This window comes from Rhyacophila brunnea, unplaced genomic scaffold (genome assembly GCF_057557595.1).
Source record: "Rhyacophila brunnea isolate RB1 unplaced genomic scaffold, BYU_Rbru_1.0 scaffold_19, whole genome shotgun sequence".
NCBI classification, from domain to species: domain Eukaryota; kingdom Metazoa; phylum Arthropoda; class Insecta; order Trichoptera; family Rhyacophilidae; genus Rhyacophila; species Rhyacophila brunnea.
In genome coordinates this window covers 18,266,826-18,291,256 of record NW_028232848.1, presented here as the reverse complement: position 1 = coordinate 18,291,256, position 24,431 = coordinate 18,266,826, and the positions used below count along the sequence as shown (strand labels likewise).

The 24,431-nt window shown below is 29.0% G+C and overlaps 1 protein-coding gene across 1 annotated transcript in view; it reads left to right on the top strand.

Moving 5' to 3' along the window:
• The first annotated feature begins 2,600 nt into the window (after positions 1 to 2,600).
• Positions 2,601 to 24,431, top strand: part of nAChRalpha1 (nicotinic acetylcholine receptor alpha1) — a 416,158-nt gene continuing 394,327 nt past the window's right edge. The window contains exon 1 of the mRNA XM_085945958.1: positions 2,601 to 2,904. The gene's annotated coding sequence lies outside the window, so the exon portion shown is untranslated. The remainder of the gene's footprint in view (positions 2,905 to 24,431) is intronic.

Sequence of the window (24,431 nt, the reverse complement as noted above, 5' to 3'; positions counted from 1 at the left end):
AAACATTCTGACAGAAATATGTATTTTTTTACTGAAAAAATATTATTCTGTTCAAAAGATATAAAAAATAAAATTAAACCATTTATTTCTTATAAAGCTTCTAATATAACATGAAAGAAAGAAAATACCTCTAAAATACTCACTGAAAAACACACTGAATATAAAAAAAGTGTCCAATCGTCAACTCGCAGAATTTTACATCATCTCAAGTACCCATTTATAAAGAGCCTATTGAGTGATTACGTAACAACTCGATGACAAATTTCAGTACCACAGAATTGATATTTGGTGCCGTATTGTAATCAGAGAGAAAAACACGAAGCGAGTCAGTAGCGCGCAGAAGTGGGCGTAAAAGTAATCGTCTAATAACGCCCCTCCCCCACAATGTCTTTTTTTGCTTTTGTCACTAATTCAACTCGCTGTCAATCATTGCCATGCCAATTAATATTGACTTTTTTTTGTATCCTTTCCTAATAATTGTAACAAGCTTTTACACGTTATGTTTAAAAATTTGGAAAAAAAAATCTTAGAAAAAGTAGCTTTCTACTGAAACGATGTTAAAATTTCATTTGAATATCAAATTATTACTTTCACAAAATCACTTTAATTCATGTTATTTACATATTTCAGATAGTGCAAAATAATGAAAAATCAGTATTAAAAATAATTTGAGCAATTTACAAAGGGATTTCAAGTGGTTTATTCTTTTTGACAACTATTGACTAAAAACTCTCTGTCACTCTCTTATTACCGAGTATCAATTCATAAATATATTTCGTTTAATTTAGTTATTTTAAATTACATAATAATCTTCATACATGTATTTTTTTTCTGTACGCCCACTTTTCACATACTTTATACACGATTATAAGTCACACATACATATCATTTATACTCAATTGTACGAAAACTGCTTTATTAGAAGGTACATTTTTAATAGGAAACAAAACTGAATCACTATTATCAATAAAAAAGTAAAATATTTTTATTTGGACCCGCCCACTTTTATATTACATAAATAATACAGTTTCTTACGTATACTATAAACACTAAGTAAACAGTATAAGTAGTATATTATTGGCCATGGCCTCAAACTTAAAATAATTAACTTTACAAATTGTTTTATTTTTTTTTCATTTACTTAGTTAATTATTTTTATTATTCTAACTACTTACACTTACAAATTATACGCAATATATGTAGGTACTGACTTACGTACTTGTATAAAATATATATTTATATTTTTTCATAACTACCTACGAATACTATGTAGGATGAGGATACTGTAATACCGATAGTCTAATTAAAACATTGCTATAACAGACAATATATAGCATTGTAACTAGTTAAAATAATAATAATATTAATATCAGAAACACAGAATGTATAATATAAACATATTTACATTTTAATACCAATTTTTAAACAGTCTGATATATTTTACGTAAAATATAATCGAATCATATTGATATTTTTCTTATTATTACCGGTTAGTGATAAACAGCAGATAGTTGAATAATATAAAAAAAATATTTGTATCGGGTAGTGCCTGAGTTTATAAAATACGTTAATTAAACAGTAGTCTTATAAAGATATAATACTGACAGTATTATATTATTACCTTAATATGTTTAATTAAAGCTCCATTCATGATAAACGTAATAATAATGTTTTAACTGCAATTTCTGATGACAAAAATAGTATTATCTTTAATATTTAAATATTTAGTGCCCATTATACTATCAATATTGGAGTGCTGAAGATTTAACGAATATATTAAATTTAGTGACATCATATTAAAAAATAGTAAAGAGCAGTTTTGAGCACCTTAATTTATGTATAAAATCAAATTCAAACAGATAAGTGCTTTGTATGGTAATAATAAGCATTCCGGGTTATATCCCGTGATTATTAGTGGGAAAGTTGTTGTTAAAGTAACATTAATACAAATTGTTATTTTGACCAAAATTGTACATTGAATATTTAAAGAAAATTAAATTTTCTTTAAAATATAATAATGGGTTATTTAAGAACAAGATTTACAGAGTCACAAAGCAACTCTGTCGACCTTTTCTACATAAAGAAAATTATAAAAAATACGTCGTAAATATAATATATAATTTAATTTTCTCGTCATATTTCCAAACACAAAAATGTGATGACAAATACCTCAATTTGCAAGGAAATGTCATGTTATTTACAATAAAAGAGGTTTTACAAATGTTCAGAGCGGTTTTTGCGACTAGACGAAATTTTAACTTTTTGGTCGATTTACACAATTTGGTCAATGGTGCACTTATATTCGTTCAATCATCAGAACCTCAATTCATAAATACACGTTCATATTTTATCACAATGATAAAGTAAATTGACTAGCCTAATATTTAATATTATGTTAACCGATATTTTTTGTCATTTCTTATTATGTGTAATCATAATATTTTTGTATTTGGATTCAAGAATATTTTGATCAATTTTATTACACGTCCTGGTTTTATCTTAGATATTACCGGTAATCCACGAACCAAATGTTTAGGAACACTGCACTTGAAAAGTTTATAAGTATATTTATTCTCATAACAAGTATTGACCACTTTCAGATACACTTTATTCAATAATCTATCCTTAAACGCTCAGATTATATAATTATCAATGATACGAATTTACATATAGATTAAGAGTGGCGTCCGCTAGAGGCAGGGCAGTTGTATTGTCGCATGACAGGCGGGGGGCGTAGGCTCGGGTCGAGGCAGGCGCTCCACGGGGACGAGGCAGGACGAGACAGGGCTGGCGCGAGTGGCATGCAGGGGTTGCCAGCGGGGGGCTGCGGACGGCGGGCGGCCGCCCCCGGCGATCGACGCTAGCAGCGGCCGGGCCGGCAATGTGCCGCCCTAACACTACACCGTGAGTACTTTTAAAACATATTTACCAACAAACTTCACCGACTGTTTAATTGCTCTTTTATTTGTTGTTTACTGATAACGTTTTTTTTAACGTGATCAGCATGGTGTACTATATCGACGCTGATCTGACAAAAGTATCTATCTGACATATAGTCAATTTTTAGGGGGTACAAAAAACTGTTTTTGCCGGTATCAGCATCATCTTTATTTTTTAAGTGGAATAATTTAATATAATACTAAAACAGAGATTTAAAGAAGATGTATAGAAATTGTACTGTCATATAATAAAATAAATCATGCAAATATTATTTTTTTTTAGTTTATAGACACTTTTTCTACCTCATAAATGAGTCGATGCAAATATACACTATTATTCGGGTCAAATTTGAGCACTTTAGGTTTTTTTTCGTAGAACAATAATATTTCCATTCGATCCGTCACCAAATTTTGTACAAAATACACACATAACCCATAATTCGCCAAAACTGCAGATAGATACTATAATCAGATCAACGTGGATAATATTATGTTTTGTATCATTTACATTACTAATCGCGTATGCGCCGTTCTATTAGTCCAGTACAAAAATATAATAACTCACTTTTTATATTATAATATTTACTAACATTTTTGGATACCTAAATTAAAATATTTTTAATAATTAACATATTATAAATCTCATTTCGTTGCTCATTCAACAATTGAATATATTTTTGTTTAAATAAATATCTCATTAAAAATGCTATTTACATCTAGACAAAAGTAGAAACAAAAATACTTTGTAACTTCAGTCTAAAGTATAGAGTGACAACAAAATTTGTTTTCATATCATATCAAAAATAATACAATATTTTTATTTGTCAAAACGACAGTGATGATATGAAAAACTGTACAACAATACTCAATAATAATAATTAATACTTTGGCCGCGGAAGACGCACACGGCGCATAATGACCAGGCGGCCGATCGATGTAATTAACGTGCATTTTAAAGGGGGCAATTAAAATCTCATTATCTCTTCAGCAGCAAAAGCGTTAATCCTTGAAAAATCAAAAAATGAGTATCTAGTTTTCTTTTTTTAAATATAAAAGTATTATTTATAATCAAGTGTATAATAATAATAATAACTTATGTGTTAAAAGTTTGTCAACTTGGAAGACAGACAAAAGTTAGTAAATATGTACTTATCTTACCGCGTGAATAAGCACAATTAGTGACCTACAATATTTTATATTTACAACCTTACATATACCACAATTATCACATGTATTATATGTTTAAGAATTCATAAACTTTCATAATAATTTATTTATTAATTTTAAATTGAGGCGTGGTTACTACCTTCTGTGAGTTTACTTCAGTATGCGGAGATTGTTTTTGCTCAGTTAATAAATGCATAGAAGTACCAACATTAAACATCACGGTATTATGTAATGTTTATGCATTTTTGTTTATATTATAAACAACGTTATATTGTAAATCAAATTACACGACCACATTTACGGAAAAATATTAAGTTATATTTTACGTAATTTGTTAATAAATTATCTTAGACGATAGAAAAATAGCATTAATATTATTATAAAGTAACATAATTTTGGAGTTTTTTTTACGCCGAAACGGCATATGGCTCATGTTAACAAAAACAGTAACAAGAGAAGATTTTTTAAAACTACGTCAGCAAGAGTTAGTTTATGAAGAAAATACAACTTTTCATTATGGTATATTTGTTGACAATAATAATTTATGAAGAAACTAACAAAAATTCTATTTTTAAACTGCTGCTGTAAATCTGTTGTAAAGTATTTTTTTACATAAATCAAATGACAAGAAATAGTAGATAGTATAAATAATATATAGAATGAATAATATGGTTACATACATACTAATAAATATATTATATAATATAACAATAACAACAAAAATAGTAAAAAAATTTAACAATGAGTGTAAAAGTGTAAAATTTGTCAGTATGTATGTAATTATAAATATCCCATGTATCTTCATCGTACATAAAATATCTCCACTGGTCCTTTATCTGCATCTGCATTATCTCTTATGATTGCTACGCTGATTTACTTTGTCAGGCACTCAATTGAGCAGTACTCATTTGTACTGTCAGAGTGTACTGTCAAGACGACCAATCTTAGACAACTACTCAAAGCAGACGGTTACAGGGGTCCAATTATCTCAAGACCAAGTGAACAGAGAATACAAATGATAAATATGATATAATATTACAAAGTATTACTTACGCCCTTCAGATACCCAGCCCCCAGCCCACACATGACTATTATTAAGTTAGAAACTGTATAATTTTATAAAATTCTTTTTTAACGATTATAATTATTTATTTCATAATATTAGGTGTAATATATTTACATGACGCTTTTATTAATATAGGAGTATCTTTCATAACTCATGAAAGCATTGAATTCAATATTAATGTTTAAAAGTCAACTTTACTGTATTTTATAAAATTAACTCAAAATAGTGTAATGTTGAGTTACATAATTATTTAAATTACATTATTACCATTCCGCTTTGCGCGTATATTGCGCGCGAAGGATTTCTACATTAAAAGCTTAAAAGTAAACCGAGATAAATTCCATTCATTGGAGGCATATGAAGATACTTAGAGCTTTAAGCTCAGAACGTTCAACGCATTCGTAAGCTGTAACGTCGAATGCTGACGTGGCAGAAAGCTCGTTCATGTAAAGGTCACACACAGCCCACAGATCAACGATAAAAAGCCTTAAATCAGATAAAGTACTGCGTGAGATGACTATTTTTGCAAACGCCATACTATTTTTAAAGTATTCACGAAAACGCTGATGTTTCATAATAAATGTTTTATTTTTCACCAGTTTATTACTTAATAATAATATTATGAATATGACGAATAACTGGTGATTTTACCCTTAATGAAACAAACATCACATTGATATTATTCATTTTATTTACTGTTATTTCTTAGGGAAACGATATAGTTATTTAATGGAAATGACAAAAACTATTTTCTTATTGTTAGTTAAATTTCATTTTTACAACGTTTTTCTTAGCTCGTATTCTTATTTGTCTGGTACAAATCTTGTAATCGATTTTTAACTAACTTCCCGACTAGCTAGACATTTGAAACTTTTATAATATATCAGAACACGATGTTAATGCATTTTTTTATACTTTTAGCCATCTTTAAGTAGAATTGAATTCATTTTCCGTAGTTAATTATGTTAAATGTTAAAAGTTAAATGACATTTCAGTATTATTTCTATCAAGTAAATTTTTTTTTGATCGTTTAAACAGAAATTTTTGAAATGTTGTATATAAAAAGTGATTATAATCTTGTAATTATTATAATATTTTCTTTTATATTGTATTTAACTAACAATCCCGGACTAGCACCGGTTTTATAATCTGATTACTAAGCGAATCGTCTAAAAATATATTCAGACCAATATATTTTATAGGTTATTTCTGCAGATATATTTTTAAGCCTTTTTCATTTGTTGGCCTGCCTCAATGAAAATATCACGTCATATTTTCTATTTTTTTTTGTTAAGATCTGTTCCGTGAATACAAAAATAAACATCATTTTTTTTAATTTACTAGAAAATCAGACACTACTTTGGATGTACATATATTTTAGTATGTATTTATGTATGATGCACAACAGAAAGAGGTAATATGTGTTGATATGAAAAATATATTAGTTAAAAAGCATTATATTTAAATTGTAATGTAAATAACTACATACTGTAAAGAATAATTATAAATTCTAGATTCCTGAGTATCACAATTTTATTGTCAACAATGACGTATCCATAAGTTTATCAACGTGGAATGTATATCTTGGCCGTTACCTTTAAAACTGAAAATAATATTCTTCCCGTGACACATAAACATCAGAAATAATCTTTGAATCCAATGTTATGTAATACTTGGCTAGGTTAGGTTATCTAAACTCTAGTCATGTTAGGTTAGGTCAGTTTATATGTTTTATGGTAGTTCTTTCTACAATATATCTAAAGATAATTTCAAATTGGTGGGCGACGAAAGCTCGAAATAAACCACACTTTCAAAATTTTGCCTTCCGCAATAAAATTGTAAAGCCTTGGATTTGTGCGTCAAACCTCGGATTAACCGATTTTCAGGATTTTACAGTAGCATATATAATATATCTTATATATCAGTGCGTGGAGGTGTAAAAACGTGGTCCGTGTGACACTACCGTAGATAAGGCTTACATTTAAATTATACACACCTACATCCTTTAGAATAAACCTAGAAATATATATATTTTAAAAATATTAGAAAAATAGTTGTCTTAAATTATGTATTCAAAATAAAGAATATTGCATTTTTTATATTATTATTTTTCGTTGAATAAAAAAATAATTTGATACACGTACCTACATTATATCCAATTAATATTGCTAACATGAACGTGTTTTATATAATAATTTTGTAATAAGTATATTATGTATTTTCTTAAATGAAACTTTAAATTAAAGTATTGATTCAAATTGAATGATGCAAAATCAGAAAATATCTTCCATTAAAAGCCTACACATTTTTTTGCGAAATATACATCTGTTTAAGATGTTGGTGTTATATTTATATTGATTAATAAATAACTGGTTTCAACCGTTTCAAGGACTCTTTTCATATTTTCTAACGAAGCGATTGCGTCATATGTGTCATAGGAAATCGCCGTTGTAACGTCTCTTCTTGAGCTATATATAGTATAATTTATACTACCAGCGGTGCTCAAATTCATACACCTACAAACACCATGCTTTATCATAACATATATCTTGAGAACGGCCTTTGCAATGAGCCCGAAATGTTGAGGAAGGATGAAAGTAGTACAATGGGTTAAAACCCAAAAATCTATAAATACGATATTACAAATAATAAAATTAAATTTATCCACAAGAAATTTTAATTGCAATATTTAATCATTATATAAAAGAAAAGGAAATATTTTTTTCTAAATGTAATTAACGAGAGATTAAACTTACATATTTTTGCTTCATGAAATCAAGTAAAAGCTCCAAAAACCGGCTACGATACGATATAATCTGACAGATCAACCGGCCATTTATCCTTTCTACTTTAGAAAAAAATCCAACAATTCTCACAAAGCCATACAAAAAACGGAAAAGCGTGAAAATTACGATACCATAATCCCGGCCGACAAAGGAAAATACAGAAAAATGTATTATATCTCTCGCAGTGGCAGAATACTGTGTAATTAAAAACATAATAATAAAGAAACGTAAAGAGTAAAGCAATGAACAAAAAACGTCATCTTTAATATTTGGTAAGGGCCCGCCTTGCCCGGTGGGATTTTTTTAGTATTAAAGCAGTTCCTTTGAACCTTGCGTTAAATGATTTTTAACAAAAAATATCACCCATTTCCAACATCTTTTTCTTTCTTTATAAAATGCACATACGTATTAATTGTGTATACTTAGTCACTATATGCAACGAAAATAATAATTCTACAAATATTAGTCTTCTCTATATTTTTGTACTGTGGTGAGTCATTTATCCTTAGGGCAACAAAGCAGAAGCCAATTGAGTAGGTAAGAAACAAAAAGATTTCTTTGTTATTTTTTTAATACACAGCAGTATTTATTTTAAAATGTTAAAATTAAACTAAATAACTTCATTACTTTAAATTTAAACAAGGTAGATCACCACACTCTTGTAGTATAATATGTTTCCTGAATATAAACCTAAAAACCTCTTAAAACGTTGTCATTATTTTTAGACTCAGATTAAGTTATGGCTCTCGACAATATATTATCTAAGATGAATTCTGCAGTTAACCTGAAGAGACTAGTGGTTTTATGTAGCCTACATGGAAGGCAAAGTACAAGAAGAGTGTCGACGCGCTGGTGTGACCAATAGTAGGAATTTACTAGGGGTAATCTTCACTCGACCCTTAGAGAAGCAGAGGAGCATGAGGGATAGAGAGTCTTCGTCGCTCAAAAGATTATTGCTTTCACGGTAGTCACAATCATCAGTCACGAAAGAATGAAAAAGAAGAGATAGTCTTTTTAGTTAGCATTGCTTTATTTTATCAATCAGCTTACGTCTTTGTACCCGAATGATTATATAATACTCCGCTATATACTCGTATTATGCACGAAAATCGGATAAAATTAAATTATATCTTGAAATTGGATTAATACAAAACTAATTAATCGCACTTAGAACGAGTTACAACTGAAGTGGTGATATGTAAATAAGTATGAATTAATTAGTCTTACATATGTATTTACAGTCGTAAAAATGAATTATTTATAATGATATTTTGTATGTATTTATGTTATGTTATGTTTATGTATTTATTTTTGATTTAGAATGAAAACCATAGAGATTATAATGATATGTTACATAATATTGCAATATATTAATTTTTATACTTAATAATTTTCATTCCTATTGATAAACAAAAATTAGGTACTCACTTAATGATGCCAAATCACTCTTTGTTACTAAAAGGCTGATAAACTGTACTAACATTCTATTATTAACAATGTGACTAAAAACTACACTACGATTAAAAGAAACTAGACTGTCGTACTTAATATTAAAACACAATATCATTGAAGCATTTTTTTTACTCTGAGAAACTTTTGCTGTCGCCTAACCTAACTTTATTCGAAATACATATCAGTTCAGATTCATACACCTACTATATACACATACACATATACTAATCTCCGCAACGAACCCAGAACGTATAGGAATTTAAAAATAAGGTAAAATACATTGTGATAGTTCAAATACATATAATAATATAATGACTTGTATAATACTAGTTACAAAAACGGGACATTACACTGTTCTTCATTCTTAACGCTAACCTTACCTCTTAGAATACCTAATATTTTGGTGCATGTAATACATGATTGATATTTAGATGAGATTCATACCGTTATTTATCTTATGCATAATTTATATACTTTGCCCATATGCGATGTGGACTTGCCATTAAGTTTTGTATGACAAAAAATCACATAACTCTCTGAAATTAGAGTCAAACCTCGTTAAAATTAAACATATATACATAGGTCACCCTTTGTCTCATATCCAGAAACATCTGTTTTAATACATGAATTATGTACTAATTTTAATCAATCTCTTTATAATTTTGAAAATGACATGATAGTTTTACGAGTCTTTTGTTCTGCATCTTTCCTGTGTGTATATTTATTAAGGAACTGATTGTTGTGACTTATAAAATGAGCTTTTTTCTTAGTACTTGTATAAACGCACCATGTAAAGTACGAAATTTTTAAAGTTAGTAAATACTCACTCTATGAATTAACGTGAATTATTGTTGATCCTTTTAAAAAGTCTCTTCTGACGAATAATTCTAAACGTAAAATATGTACAATGTTTTATGGTGGTTATACTTAAAAAATAATTTTATCATGAACATTATTGAGTTATTACTATAATATTACATTTACCCACGATGTCCGAGCTGGATAGGTACCGGCTTTGAATCTAGGGTGTGGAAAAAGCCACATTTTGTTATTTTATTTGTTTTGGAGTATTGACCAATTAAATAAGTTGACCAAGTGGCTAACATTCACTTGTCGTAAAAACCAAAAAATACTAATATAACCTACACTCTGTAGAGACCTATATATTCTTCATACAATCGAACATAGTGATTATTGGGCACATCAACAAGAATATTGAAAGGTGGTAGATACTGCCATCTTCTATTTTTTTTCTAGTAATTTTATAATGGTAAATGATTAAACAGACCATTTTGAGAATACTCATTGAATTCGCTGTTTTTTTTTTTTTTTTTTAATTTTATAAAAACTTTTTACTTAAAAAGTTTATTCAATTGATAAACAGATAATTAATATGGTTCAGTCACAGGATTTTAATCCATGTCACCCGTAACAAGATATGCGAATCTGTAAAATCATTTAAGAAGCATTCAATTGATAAGCATATAAAAACGTTGAGCATTTCTGCGGGCAGAAGAATTTAGTAGAGCACTAATGATAAAGAATGGCCAAGGAAAGATGCAGTGAAGTGCGAAGTAAATCGCTCCCCCGAGGTTGTGGGCGTGCGCAGAGCGTCGCTTCGTCTTTGTTTCTGGAAACAAAATGAGATCGTCACAAGAAAAACTCTGGGTCTTTACTTACTTAAAAGAAAAGCTTTGATCAAATGAAACTGAGGAAAAATAATGTCCTTGGATGAGAATAATTTATTAATAACCTGGTTTATTAACCTGTTTTGCAAATAGACCATACATTTATTTATTAATTTTACCTTGCATTACAGACAATATTCAGGTTAATATCCGACCGTATAACCATCCTTCAAAAATCTCTATCCAGAGATACATTTCCATTTTGTCAGACTTATTGCATCCCTTTATCGTAATGTTATCCTCCCATCTTCTTTCGTGTTAGTCCAGTGACCAATGGCTGTGAGATTCTTTTATAAAACTTATGAATAGCTTTAGATCCATTAAATATAATAGTAAAAACGTAATTCAATTAAAAATACAACTACCTATTTTTTTAAATTTTATTTTAGTAAAAACAAATAAACACAAATAGATTACTTATATTTCATAACTCATGTGTTCCAGTCATTATTTTAACAACCAAATAATATTCCATGGGTTTGTGTTTTGATTTAAAAAAATTATCTTTAAAATTAAATTTAAGCCATCTTATAAAAGTCAAAATATATTTTTGTCCATGAATTTTGTGATTTATCTACAAGCTTTGTTTTGTAAAAGTCCAGTTGGACAAATTCCACCGCCATATATCGAATTGATGGTTTTTTCACAACTTGACCATGCTAAACCAGACCCAATTCCAGACATCAATAAAATAGGCCATGGTCTCATTTTTGTAAATAAAATAGATACGAGAAAACCTATTGCAACTCCTGAGCCTGAAAAAATAATTAGATGATTGATAAAGGGTATTTTATTGTTATATTTATGTTGAAATTTATATCCACAATTAATATTTTTAGGAAAGCACATTTTAGCCTTTTGGATTTTTGAATCTAGGAATTTAAGGTTTATGTTATGAATTTATTTCTAATAATGATGAATTGGCACTAAAATAATATATGATATTTTCGGTAGATACCTAGATAATCTACCTATTAAACTTATTTTCTGAAAAATTTTACAAATGTCTCTCTGGTTTTGAGATCGATAGAGAATTGTAATATACTTGCTTATGTAACCGACATTCGTAGTTTGGAAATAGAAAAGAATGACGAAAGGATAGAAATCATCATAAAATACTCATTGTTAATTTTATGAAAAAGGTTTTTTTATGTTAAACGGTTTGAAGTTGACAAAAATAATATGTACATAATATTATGTCATTCATTACTATAATGAAAAGATTTAGGTACATACATCGTTGGTAGGTGGTTAGGTACATACATACACCTACATCGTTTGTCCCATAAAATAACTTCTATTTTTGTAAAATTTAATTTAGCCCCCAATTGAATTATGATAATATATTTTATAATTAAACCTTGGGTATTATTAGAATTATAGTAAAATATTGTTTTAAATAAACTACAAAATAGATCAATATGTCTAATGTTTTATGATTAAATTATAATATTATGGTGATAATATAAATTGTTTAGTTACCTATTTTGACAGCTCCGTCAGCTAAACAAGTCGTTTCGCATGATGAACAATTGCAATCCAAATCTTTTTCACTCATGTTTAATTTAATATCCTATGGTTCAAAATCACAAAGCTTGCAGAATAATCTAGTTTCAAAATTTATTTTGTATAGTCAAGAAATTTGTACCATTTTACTCCTGTCAAATTTAATAATGTCAATTTTCTGCACCTTCAATTGTTTTCCAATTTGACGTCGATTTCTATTCGAATTTAGAATCAATTTATTTTTACTTTCTTCTATGGCTGTAATGAAATTTAGATTTATAAAAAATAGTCAATGACATCGAAATTTATTGTATTCTATTGTTTAAAATAAACATACGTAGAGAGAATTTTATTATAGAATTGTTTTTGTCTGTTACAAAAATAATAATGGAATATATAAAAAATTTAATCTTGGCATAATGACATGTCTTCTTAGTAAACTCTTATAAAATATATTGTATAATTTATTTGTAGTATATAGTAATTTTTTATTACTACAAAAATTCGTAATGTTAATTTTCTTGTTCTATCGACTATATCGAATATATAAATTTCAATGTACCTCAATAAGATTGAAGTCAGACTTTTCACAAGGAAAGTTTCTTTGCCAGTCGGCTATCCTATTGGTGTATTGCACTGAATCAAACACATATTGAAAAAATAATTTACATTTTTGGCTTTAGAAATGTCCGCCCTACTTGTCAGGCCATCGCTTGCTTGTAGTATTTAGTAATCGCTATTGAATTAAAAAAAATATGATATAGTTTTTGAATATATGGATCAATGCCTTATCTTTTTTGACAGAATCTATTGCAAAAACGTTCAACGCAACGATTGCAGGATGGATTCTGATCGGTTGCACATAAATATGTAAAATTTTTATATATTCCATTGAAATATAATAATATGAATTCAATGAGATTTTGTAGGGAAAGTATTAGATATGCTTTTTTTCCATAATTAGCTTATGCGAATGTCGTTTTCAAATAAACTGTGAGGAAACTCAGGTGATCTCGCTATATCTCTAAATACGTATTGCATAACCCACGGCTTACTGTAGGAGTAAGAGAAAGAGAATATGTGAATCAATCTACTTGAAGTTGGATATGCCTGATCTATTTTAACTAAAATACAACTGGAAACACCTTATATCAAATAATCTCTGAAAAAAATATAACTCCCAAAAGAATATGAACCTATATCTACTAGATTTGCACCAATGTTGCAATAATTGCAAATAATTACTACGAAATTAACTAGTATCTTAAACATTTTGAAGTGCTCGGCAAATTGAGTTGATTTTCGGCAATCAGCTTTTGTCTTTAGTATGATATCAACAATTACTTTTAATAACTAATCTATTTGTACTTTGACAAGATTTAAGAATGTAACATTCTTTTATTGAACATACATAATTTTAAAACACCTCATATTATTATATCTACTAGAAACGAATAAAAAAAATACAACGACTGTTTCTAGTATTTTTAAATTATGTACCTATGTCCAATAAAATAATAATGCTACATTTATTATTTTACTATTATTAAATTTATTATTTATTCAAATCTTATAAATTTATTTGTTTAATTAAAAAAAATCGCTTAAAATATAATTACTAAGTAGTTATCTTTTTCGTTTTTTATGTTTACTCAAAAATTTTGTTAATGTGTAATTAAACTTTTAAAAAGTATATAACTCACTTTTCTACAAAAGTATTGTATTATTATTTCAGTGAGATTAAATACGCATATATATGTACTTATTATAATATTTAGGACTAAATAGTAATTTCAAGAGTTTTCAAAAAATCCCTTGTGTATTTTATTGAACGATGCAATGCAAATCAACCTTCGCAAGAAAGGCGCAGGTGTTCAGCTAAAATATATGTAGGTAGCTATTCTGCAGACATTTTATTTGTATTTTTATACAGATACAGCACATACTGGGAGTGATATAGAGCTTTTGGGGGAATTAAAATGATGTTACCATGAACAACATCATAAATTTGTTTGTAGGTGACTCGCTATTGGTTTTTGGAATAATAGCTACTGTATCAGTGTAATATAAAGTTATATGTACCGAAATCATTCAATAGTAGTAGTTTGTGCGATTTACAGTTGTATTGGTATCATTTAAGGTGAATACTCTACATACCAGAGGCGTCTGTCGGAAAATTTTGAAGCTTGTAATTTTACACATTTTTTAGATTTTAAAGTATTTTCATTAACAGATACGTATCTAAAAATAATATAATAATAAAATATTTTTGGTACTGTTCGGTTATCAGGAATACAGCGGAAAACACATTTTGAAAATAACCGATAAACTGGATTATTTGTAAGGTTTACCTAACCAAACCAAACCTAACCTAACCTAACCCGACCTAACCTAATCTAAACTAACCCAAAGTAACAAATAATCCAGTATATCGGGTATTTTCAAAATGTGTTTTCCGCTGTATTCCTGATAACCGAAGAGTACCAAATTTTTTTTATTTTAAGTTAAAGATAAACTAACAATTAAAAAAAAAACGTTAGAAATCTGAATTAGTTAAAAGATCCTATCATAATAATATTACATATAATTTTGCGGTCATGTATATTATTACAATTTAGTTTATTAAGTTATCCTAAACATACAGAAATGATTTTCGGTAAATTCATAGTTTTAGGGTGTATTATATTATTAAGTGAAGAACTAAAATCTTTTTATTCAGACACGTTTACAATGTCATGGAATGCGGCCGTGCACAAATCGCGGCTGCATATACAAGGAACTTAAATCATACCTGTTGTAAACGTTTACCACAGAGTATAATATAGCAACGACATTTTTTTTATTATGCACTAAAGTTGTAAAAGTAAACGAATATTATCTCATATTATAAAGGAGATAACATAATATATAGATGTGCGAAAACGTATTTTAGTTGATATACATACATAGTATCTGGACATTCCGCATAATATCTTTACATAAAACCTATTATGTTTGAATTATTACCATAATCTTACGCATAAATTTTCATTATTTCGTCGTTTTCATTGGGATAATCCATAAATACGTGTAGCGTGGCTTTTAAAGTAGTCTCTTTAATTTAAAACTTTTTCATTAAAAATTGTATTGTGTTCGGGAATGATAAATATTTAGCAGTTAATTCTGTATATGAAAAATAAAAACAGGCGAATTAAATTAATCAAATTATGATAATCCTGACGAATATAAATAGCCAATTATGCCAGCCGTTTTTTTTTGTTTAATTTTAAATCAATTATTGCATTATGTGAACTTTAGTCATATTACAGTATATTTATTATAACATGTATAACCATTATATAATATATATAATAATATACAATATTTTATTATTGCTAAGTAATAAGAGAGACCATAATAATATTTTTTTCGAGCATGTCCGATCCTTATAAGATTATATGGGCCTTCACAATGTAGAGGTGTGTATTTACAGATTATGTTTTTACGAGAAATGGATGTTAGCCATTTGCTCAACCTATTAAGACGATACATCAGTGAAACGGCAAATAATTTTCAACTATAGGCGCGATGAAATTTTGGACTCGCTGGCATTCTGAGAGCGAACGTCGAGGTGTGAATATGTCAATTTGTTTCGTAATGGCGACGGGCGTATTCATTTTTAAATCGTGTAAAGATGACTAAAAACGTTACCCATTTACTTGAAAAAGAAACATGTCAAAGAATATATTATTATTGTTACTAATAGAACAGTTCCCATCACCACCCGTCATATATGCACGGCCGCTTTCTATGACGCTTTAAACGTGTCTAAAAGAAGTGATTTTAAGTGCTCATTCCGTCCCGAGACGGAGCCGCACGGGACTGATGCTGCAACCATGCACCGGAGTGTTTAAAGAACAAAGTTGAGAAAGAAACTTTTCTTAAACAGAACATTAAATGGACGCATGTTGGATTTATATGACAAATTATATTTCGTTCGTCTTGCGTCATTTGAACTTGCGACCCGCAATCGCATCGCCTAGCCACGATCTTTTTAGACATGCCCCAACTGAGGTATAGCCTTAAGTGCATACTTTGACTCATGCACAAATTGAAAAACAAAATGTGTACTTGCCAAACTCAGGATTCAAACCTGGGACCCACGATGCTATAAATAAGAAAATGTTTAAGCCGCGCGGCCATCACGGGTGTTAATAATAAAAGAGTAAAACAAAATAAGTTACAAAAGGTATAAAATAAGGAATATGTATATGTTACACCGAATGTGCGAAATTAACTATTACATGAAATGCGCAAAATTTTGGCTAATTCATGTAATAGTCAAGCCTGTTGCCTTATTCATGAATTAGGTAATTTTTCTGCTGAGTACATGAATTTGCGAAGGTATGGAATTCTTGAACTGTCAACATGACAGAAGAAAAAGTAAATTTAATACGGATGGTTTTATTAGTTATAATTAGACATAATATAATATTATTATTATTAGGTTAGGTTAGGTTAGGTTTTGTAATTCTGAATTAAACTATTCAACTGAATGTCCATTTTGAGGTTAGCTATCAAGTGTCAACAAACTATCACAATCAATCGACCATTGCACGTTCGATACCCAAGCACGAATCAAATCGCGAAAATACTTTTCAATAAAATTCTTCCGTTATCATATTATAGTTCTAGTTTTTTTTGCGCATAGTAAATGGAAATGAACGTCATTGTAGGATGACATTTGACAAATTTGTTTAGTTTGATTAGTTGCAAAAAATACCACCGGAGCGCGATCATCTATTTTGACCATAGATAATATGTACCTACATTTTGACCAATGCATGAGCATTTGATACATTTAGTTTAGTTGCAAAAAATACCACCGTAGCGCTACTATCTAACTTGTCCAATACATGAACTAGGCAGAAAAATTACTGCCGAATTCACGCACTCTTCAGATATTTTGTCTAATTCATGAATAAGGCAACGGGCTTGCATTTTTCATGATTTAGGCAAAATTTTGCCCATTTCATGTAATATTCAATTTCGCACATTCGGCATAACATAATATATAAACCCATAAAATAATAATTACAAAACTAGCGGTAGACTTACTAGATTTTTATATATTTAGATTGTACATAAAATACTTCCTCCAGTCCCCTGGATATCTAAAAAGTACCTAAAACTGCGATTGCATTACCTATTTAGGCTTATATAATACGTATTCGCTGTTTTAGGTAGGTACTTGGTTGACTGGCACTCATTTTTTTATCAGTCAAGCGACGACTGGTATTAGCTACCGTCTTCAAGGCAGATGGTTTCCAAGGTCCAAATGTCTCGAAACCCAGGGGGATAGACAATATATTTTGGTGACCGACAGTTGTGTATTTTAGTTTTGTTAGACTCAACGAAAATTGGTGCTCAACATGATTGAACGTATTCAGGTGAGATTTTGCTCGTGTATCCATCACAGTGGAATTACAAACCAAATTTAACTAAATTAAAAGTTATTTTTTACATTTTTTTTTTGAAAAAATGTAATTTAACTTCTTCCCAATCTTATTATTGGGCTACAACTGTGACACATGGTGTCATACAAATGCTTGAATGTCTCATATTTCGTAGTTTGTTAATCGATGTCTCCGCCGAATGTCAAGAGTGCTGCATTATAATAATTACAAGATAAAAAGAACTTTTTTTACATATAACGTTTTTAAATTTTCTGTTGAATCATATAAACTTGATTTGACAAGCTTAAACGATCAAAAAAAATGTAATTGATAGAAATAATACTGAAATGTCATTTTGACACTCATATTGATTTCCATAGTAACGCACGTATATATTAATAATTTCCTAGCAACCAATAATAGTGGATTGGATTACGGATTTCTTCCGAAATAACTTTTCATACAAAACAGAATTAACTGAAAATGAATTGAATACTACTTAAAGATGGTTAAAAGTATTAAAAATTGCATTGGCATCGTCTTCTGATATATTCTAAGAGTTTCAAATATCTAACTAGTCGGGAAGTTAATTAAAAATCGATTGCAAGATTTGTACCGGACAAACAACCACTGGATAAATAAGAATACAACCTAATAAAAACGTTGTAATAAATAGGTACCTACCTCACTTATTAATTGGGAAAAGTCCTTTCACGTTATATGAACATATGTTCTGGTTACCACACGAGAGCTATGTGCACTAACCAAAAGATAAATACACACTGACATCGGATACAGTTAATTCTAACTTAAAGACTGATATTATTGATATATCTAATTAGATAACTCCATTAAATTCCCAATACATCGCCATTGTTTTCCGTGTATTGACGATTTTATACCTCTTGAATGTAGTATTATTATCTAATGATATATTGTTGGGGTTTTGACGATTTATACGCCTATTGATTGTAATATTAGTGATAAGATAGGGTTTTTTTACAAACACTTCAACTATTCATAATTTGTTTGCTATATTTTGTATTGCAATCCTTGACTTAATAGGTAGGTGAAAATTTTTTTAGCTACTTTATTGTGTTAATTTATTATATAAGTTAGAGTTAACTGCATTTGTTGTCAGTGTGTACCTATTTACGTTTTGATCTGAATATGTCGAGAGGCAAAACCCGGGACGCACAAAAAGACTCAAATGGAATAATAAAAAAACTTAATCTATTATAATTTAAATTCAAATTCCATCAAGTACTTCGGTCGATAGTATTAATATAATATTTTTTAGTTTTTTATGGCATTTAATATATTATTATAACACAATCAGAGTAAAATAAATTAAAATGTATGGTTTCTTCACAGATTAGAGTATCTATATTATGTTTGTATAGTTTAATACAATAATAAGAGTGATAAATAATAAAATAGATTATATTGTCACAGTAAAAATGATACGAATTATATTCGATTAGCCTACGTAAATGATTTAATTTAGAGTTTTAATACATCTCGTCTTGCGCTATTGGCTATGAAACAGCTTTATTCAATGACATTTTTAGCTTTAAAGCTTTTCATAACATTAAACAAAAGTAACTCCTATATCTACAAAAATGTAAAGATCATTTATCATAGAGTGGTTGAAACCATCATACCAGTTTATATAAGATACGACTCCCAAGTAATTCAAAGCGGTACGCTTAATTGAAAATTAATTCAAAACAAATATCATGTCTTTGTTCGCAATATCACCGAGCATATCTCTGTATAGGATACAGGCTGTGTGTAGGTGCTATGGGCTTAATAACTGGATGTCAAAATATATGTGTATATGCGTACCTACGTATACTACGAAACATCACGAGCCTCACACAAAAGAATAATATATTTAGAGGCTCGATAATGCTTCTTTGAGTTTTATTTTTAGACTCTATTGATATATTTCATAATCGTTTCTTTAGGGTGACTCCTCTAAAAATAGACGGAATATAATATGTTAAATATATGATTATGACTTATTTAATGTCAAATTTTACCTTGAAATACGATTTCACAAATACATGCAAAACAAATTATTTATAATTATATAATGGTTTATACAAAATTATAGGGCAGTCTCCATAAAACAGAATTAACAAAAGTCAACGTGATTTAAGTTTTGAATTATTCCATTTGAGTAATTTTTAGACCTGGGTTTCGCCTTTTATCATTTTAAAGCACTATTCATACTCAGCAATGGCAAATATAGACTGGAATAGGTTATAGTAAGTTCTCACATATGTACCAAATGAATATATAGCGGGGTCACTGCCAAAAGTTAGTAAGTCTCGAATTCATGTTATGGAATAATTGTAATTTGAAAGTTTTATATGCCCTCTAAAATCAGGCATAATGTGCATGTTATATTATAATACATGAAATGACCTTGATTTTTTTCTATTGTACATATTTATATATATAAACATAATCCGTTATTAACTCTAAATATCTAAATTATCGACTTACAAACTTTTGGCAGCAACCATAAGATATTAAATAAAATAGTAGGTGTGTAGGCATTCAAACAAGTACTGTCAATCGATAGTATTCAAAGGGCGGACGTGCTCAGCGTGGGTCAAAATGGAGATTTTATTGCATTTTTAAAGCATGATCCTGGACATACCTTAAACGTTAGACAATCTATTTATATAATTTTGAAGCCTTATTATCTTTTATATTTATTTAAACATTTGATGACTGCATAAAGTATTTTTATTACATAAAATAGTATTCTTTTAAACCTCTTGCTCTAATGTTTTAGAATATAGTCATATTTCAGTACATAAATGTGCAGTGGTGTTAAGATTGTTTACATTTATTAATTTTTGAACGCATTTATAAAACCATCAGTATAATTTATATTGACATTATTATAGTGAAATATTTACGATAAAAAATTATATTGATAATCTCTGTGATCCCAAATTTGACAAGAATTAGGCATTTATTATTCAAAAACATTTAAACATACACACATTTGAAGATAATTCTAAAGATATTAATTATAAGCTATGTCTTTTATCATTCAAGTGTGATAAACATCCTACGAATAATGATTGCTTTATAATAATTATTGAAATAAGAATAAGGTAGTGTTTTTTTGAAATACGCCATTTTTTTTGGCATTCCCCAGTGGTTAAGCTACAACATACGGCCGTAGCCATACATTGACAAACTATAATTAAAGTAGGGAGTAAAATGATGTTAACGCGCGTGTTTGAACAAAATTATATACATAAATTATCTACAACCTTTAAGGTATGTCCAGGATCATGCTATGAAAATAGAACAAAAGCTCCATTTTGACCTACGCTGAGCATGTCCCCCCTTAACAAAGGCTAAGTATTTACTGATAGTAAAGTTTGTCAGTAATACATTAATTAGAAAAAAAATATCAAATCAAAACGTTTCTATAAGTCAATATAAATTCTTTTTTGGAATAATTTGTATTCATAATGTTTTAATATATTAGTTAAATTAACTTCTATTGCTTTATGATTACAGAACGTATCCGGACAATGAAAGATGTAAAATTCGAGACCTACTTTGTCTACCTTATTATATGTTTTTTTCTAATAGATGTTTCAAAACAATGTATTCTGGAATATTGTAAGATTTTAACGTTTTTTGATCTTATGTAAATCCAACATTGAATAATAAAATATTAATATTCATCCACTATAGCCGCGCGGCTTAAACGTCGGCCTATGTCCTATAGCGTCGTAGGTCTCAGGGTTGAATCCTGGGTCTGACATGTAGACATATTGTTTTTCAATTGGTGTGCCAGTCAGAGTATGGACCTAATAGGTAGAGCAAGTGGCTGACATCCATTTCTCGTAAAAACAAAATCTGTTAATACAAACCTGCACTATGTGGGGGACGATATAAAGGATCGGACATGGTCAAAAAAAATTAATATTGGTTAACATTATTATAGTAGTAGGTATCTGAAAATGCCAAAAAAAAACGATTCACATCCAAAAGTAAAAAAAAACTAGACGCAATTAGAGTTTAAAATTAATATGTAATTGCATGTAACTGAATAATAAATAGCGTAAGTAAAATAAATTGTAAAAGTGGAAGTAGCTGACTATGAAACAAATACTCTCGTATAGCGCAACCCTGCCAGTACGCATGCGTCATTCTCCATCATTCCAAAGGCCTGTTAATTATAGATAAGTTCGTTCTACAATCTACCGGGAGGCGTCCACATAATTTTGTTTGTGTTTTGTAATTGTGTCGCCCTAAAAGGCACTTTGTGTAAAACGGAACGATAGCAGACTCTGTCTTCGAACAGACTACTGCAGTGCGTGTTTTCACACTTGCCCCCTCTTTTGAATAATGATAGTTTTAAACGCCTCCCCCATTAAAATTTCATTTATTTTTAGACGTCTCGTTTATTTGAAGCCTTTCGTCGGAAATTAATTAATGTCTTCAATTTTTGCTCTTTATATTCTTGACGTAACATCATATTAACCAAATGTTTATGTTTATTGATGTAAAAGCCGCAGATATACTAAAAGAAGCAGATGGAAAAGAATGCCTGCTAAACGATGAATCAAAAATAAAAGATTATTATTAAATTTATGCATGAAAACCATCGCAATGCAATTTTACATCTTTGGTTTAATGGACTATGGAAATATATAATTTTATATACGTTTTTATAAAAGCAATAAAACCATGCGTTAGTTTTAAGTTTAGCTATTAATTATAAATGTATTGTGGTTGTGGTCCGGAATCAGAAGGGGCCCGGCGTGGCGAGTCGACTAGATAAGTGAGACAAACACACATCACAAACTTATTCTAATAGTAAAAAAAAGTATTCCTATATTCCTTCAATAATGTTATTATTCAACATTATGTGCTTGTACGATACAATGTTTAATTGTGTGTCGATACTCAACAACTTCACAATTCAAATGGATGTATTAAAATATACAAAAAAACACTAATGAATATAATATACATTAATTTTACCACGTACACCATTTAGAAAACGCTACTGTAGAACATCACAGTGCCTTTATCTTTAGTGATAGGTAGAGGGCCCCGCCAAATATTCTAGCCTTGGGGCCCGCTTCACGATATGGGGCCCATGATTGTGGTATTTCACAATAATGTAGCGCCAGAATGCAAGTTCATCTATGACCTAGGGTTTGATCCCGCGTTTTCTAAAAATTGCATACTGTTTTGCAAAGTATGTTTATTCCATAGCAACGGTTTAATGGTTTAAATGAATAGGTGATGACATTTATTCATTAAACCCCAATTTGTAGGTGGTCATATGCTTTAGGTGAGAACGAAAAAAAAACCTTTCTTTAGTATTATAATAAACATTTATTGATAACGAATTATTCAGATAAATTTATTGCTTGTTTAAATGTTTAACGCCTTTTAAATATACCTACTTATTATAGAGATTTATGAATCTTTTTTATTACACCGTACTGTGGTATTACTTATTTTCATACATTTCTTAAAGCTAATACCTGGAAAATAATTGTATATAGGTACTTATTTAAATTTTTACCATTGTCACTTGTTAAATAGCATTCACTTTAATATCAGTATGTCCGTCTCCAAATTGACGATGATATATTATGAATATGAAATACACTAACTTATTCATTTTCCTATATCTGTTTATATTAAAAATCATTGCATAGATGTTGAAAAAATGGGTAACAATAATTTATTGTAAAAGTTTGTTAAAAGTAAAGATTGTTTTAAGAAGCAATCCATATAACTTCGGATAATAGAGCCAATAAAAAATGATAGTTTTATTCAACAATAATACAAAAACTTTATTTCATATATTTTAAAATATTATTACAAATAATATAATACAGACAATATTTATATATACTTTGGTCACAAGTTATAATAATATTTTAATCATATAAAAACATCAATGCTCTTAGTCTTCTACCGTTAAGTATTGATTAACAAATGTGAATTTGTGATCAAACCAAACGGTTTTTTTTATAATATATCGCATCTTACTTATAAGCTGATGAAATATATTTGTTTTTTTGTCAATATGACCTCAATATTATACATGTAAAATTGAATAAAAATGCAATTTTTAAAATGTAATAAAAACTGTTATTTTTCTCTTTTTTAAGATATATCTTTATCTGTGTCATTATTTCGGGCAACACTGAAATTAGGCTCCACATCCTAAAATAACATTTAAAATATAAATCAGTTTTGGGAGGATGTTGAGCGAGCGCGATGTAAGCGTACGCATTTCCTAAAAGCCTTCAAGCCCTTTCGGAGATTTTCCCTAAAACTAGAAGCGTAAGAAAAACCGAGAAAATGAGGCTCCGAAGTCTGAGATA